Genomic DNA, 3,915 nt, shown 5'->3' with positions numbered 1-3,915 from the left:
AAGTTCGTTCCGTTTAGTTCGAGCCAACTCGCCCCGCACCCATTCGGGGTCATAGAGACCTCTTTATATTTCATGACCTATGGACAAGTCGATAATCGCTTTTAATAGTAACTCCATTTATGAAAATTGATTGAAGAAGACAAACTATAGAATATTAATATGAACTTGATACAATAATTTTATTTATGTTATTTTCCCTAGCTACGAAGTTTGCCCACATTTTTATTTCGCTCGCGTATATCAATATAAACAATTGGTTGAAGAAGACAAATTATAAAATATTAATATAACTTGATACAATAATTTTATTTCAGTTATTCTATCTTTGAAATCTGTCAACATTTTCATTTTGATTGCGTGTATCAGGATAAAAGATGTCGTTTCATATTATTACAGGATTTGGTCAATTTGTAAATTAATATAATTTTTATTCAAATTTGTACAGATTTTTAGCCTATTATTACTCAAAAAAATGATTATTGAATAATAAGTATCCAGATGTTTTTGTCACGTTTACTGAAGTATAACTTATTACTTAATTTATTATCTATACTAATATATAAAGATGAAAGATTTGATTGTTTATTAGTAGTTAATAAAATCAAAAACTATTCAATAGATATAAAAAATTCTTTCACCTATAGAAAAGTACATTATTAACGACTAATTTAGATCATATATTATTTTCGAAAATTCTATCTATCCGTGTGCAGTAGGGCCAGATCGTAAGTCCAAAATAATTTAAAGGATCTTGAAAACCTGAACGAAAAAACTTCCTAGCTTAAATTGTCAGATGCTGGTTCACGATGAGCACTAGGTAAAAGTTTCTAAACTAAACATAGTCCCGAGAATAGCCAACCTTCGGTAGGAGATGGTATGAGCGGAAGTAATCTTTACTAACTTTCGTAGGTACTTATTTTAAGTACGAATAAACGAGCATACTACTTTCATACTAGAGTTTTACTTATTATATTCACTATAGCTCAAAAGCGCTATTACCTTACACGCAAATGCTATTAGTGAATATGAACATTTAAAGCTATAAATCAAGTGTAAACCATCATTTAAATATTATTCAATAAAAAAATAACACGTGAATCATTTGATTCCGAATTTCCGACCGTCAAATTATTAATATTCACGTGAAGTTAATATAGCTTTATGAAGAATTTAATTTCCTGGTTTTATGGCGCGGCCTGATCATTTAACCGTAAATTGCTTTTTAAGGGTCAAATATTGGTCTTGAAATTGCTTAAAACCCATAGAGTAACATGCATAAATTTAAATTAAAAGAATACTTACGGGCTAAGAGGAATATTCTGGACTCGTGGTTTAAGAGTAATTTTATGAATATTTATTACTCAAACCCATTTTCGTTTCAGTACATTAAAATAAGAGATTAGGAAAGAGAAACCGGGACTGTCTGACTGGGAGTAAACGTTGAGAGAAGATACTTCCCACTAAAATTTATTCTATATTATAACATTGTGTCGTGTTGGTGCAAAGGATTATCTATTTGATTTTGTAGTTAGTACATTAATTTCCGGTCTACATATATTTGAGTGAATAATTAGTTATTTTTAAACAATAATATTTTATTAGATTAATATTATTAGAGCGAAACGTTTTTCAAAATGTGCCAGTACTAATTAATTATTATTGAAATGTGACATGATACATTAATATATAACTATAATGAAACTTCAAATCGATTGTTCTCATTTACAAGGATACGTATAGTAAACCAAATAGAACAGGCATACTAGTGCAAGTGGGATATCATATGAAAGGAATTTCTTGACATATTCGAAAACCGATTTTTATTCTGAAATTTTTGACTTATAACAAAAGGCGGGAAAATAATCTTATTCTCCAACTTCTTATTCAAAAAATGTGAAGCAAATAATTTAAGATGAATACAATTAATAATAGTTTTATCTTTTACTTTTTTTAGTTATATAGGGGTTGAATTTAAAAAAAATAATTTATTGTTCACCTGCGCCATGTAAAGATTCTTTTTATAAAATTACAAGATTAACGGAATCAACGCAATCGTCTGTGTGTTTATATTTGAGTCAGTCAGTAATTCAGTATCCTGTTTTATTATACATAAATAGATACTCTTTATTGTTTCCTCCAAAAGATTACAGTAGCAAACTTATTATAAATAGACAAATAATTTCAAGAAATATTTACCCCGAGAAAACAATGGCGGCCTTATCTCTAAAAGCTATATATAGATAGATTACGGGAAAAATAGAATGATGTTTTTAAATAGAATAGTTTTTTAGAAATTGTCAAATAAACTTTAAAAAAAAGTTGCCACTGACTAAGAAAATAAAATGTTAGACATTTCGAAATTATATTTTCAAAAGAAGCACTATAGTGCATTATAAACGTAGAAATAATGAGAGTGAATGATAAAGTGTGTAGTAAGTACTTGTACCTACAACGGAGTATGCTTTGCGCGCGTTTCGTTACACGGAAGCGCGTGACATGCTGTCTCAATTGTCGCACCGTAGCTTTTTGTGTCTAAGCCCCTTTTTTGTAGCCGCGTCTACTACACTACGAGTAAACAGGGGAATGTAACATCCTTGCATGCATTTGTTATATCAAGTTTTAACGTAATACTTACTACATTTTGTACCATTATTCTGGAAATTAAGGTTTTTGTTGAAATTAAAGTATGTACTTTTGTGCTACGTAAGCATTATCATTTTGCGTATTATTATCCATTGTTAAGTATTAGGAGCTGTTGAGAAACATTAAGTAATTGTGGCTATTGATCATTGGATTTATTATATTATAGATTAGAAGGGTAAGCAAGTTGAAGTGGCAATGGACTGGTCACATAGTTTGAAGAACTGAAAACCGATGAGGAAGGAAGGTTCTTGAGTGGCGACCTGGTACGGGCAAACGCAGTATGGATTGCCCTCCACTAGATGGAGTGATGACCACAAATGCATTGCAGAGAGTCAGTTGATGCAGGTTACTCAGGACCGTTCCTTATGACAGTCTATGGAGGAAGCCTATGTTCAGTTGTGGACAGACAATGGTTGAGATGATGATGATGATATACTCTTTTTTTATACATCTTAGAATGGCAAACAAGTCGACGGCCTACCTGATGGAAAGTGGTAACTGTCGCCTATAGACATGAGCAGTACCATAGACATTACTGAGTATACTGTTTTGCCAATGATACCCCTCATGCGTTGCCATTCCTGAGGACTCAGATGTTATTCCTCTGTACCCTGTAAATTTACGCCATATCCCATCCTTCAAACCGAAACACAGCCATGCAAACACAATTGCTTTACTGTTGAAACACGAATGGGACAGAGGTACCCAAGCAAACGACTTTTGTACAAAGTCACACTCTATTGCTATTATTTACCCGATATTTATGTTCTTGTCATGCAAACGAAGTTGCGGGTAAAAACTAGTTGTTATAATGTGTCATCAAGAAATAGAAAGTGAAAGATGTATTTGTCAATGATCGTATCGTATCCTTGTTGTCTTTCTTGAGCTTGAAGGGAAAAGCGATTTTATTAACATTTATTTAAATATATTTATAACGCTGACAAAGGGGTACCGGAATTGTTAGCAATAAAAACTAGACTAACAGTCTCATTACTAGCAAAATACCTTATCAAATATACGTTTTCGTAGTCTCTAGAAATCTAGTAGATTCTGAATGAATATTTCACGATAAGTCAATCGATCCGACTTCATCTTCACCTAAGATTCTTCATTACACAATTTTTACATTATTATTAGCACAGCGTTAATGACATCAATAATAATAAGCGAACAAACCTGATATCGTGGTGATGGATCGGGCACTCTCGAGGGTGTTTTTGGTGGATGTCACCATACCGCATGACGTGAACCTCGTGAAAGCCGAAACCGAGA

This window comes from Galleria mellonella, unplaced genomic scaffold (genome assembly GCF_026898425.1).
Source record: "Galleria mellonella isolate WM207_F2 unplaced genomic scaffold, CSIRO_AGI_GalMel_v1 utg117, whole genome shotgun sequence".
Classification (NCBI taxonomy): Eukaryota; Metazoa; Arthropoda; class Insecta; order Lepidoptera; family Pyralidae; genus Galleria; species Galleria mellonella.
The sequence above is the reverse complement of the archived record's forward strand: the minus strand, read 5'-3'. Positions refer to the sequence as shown.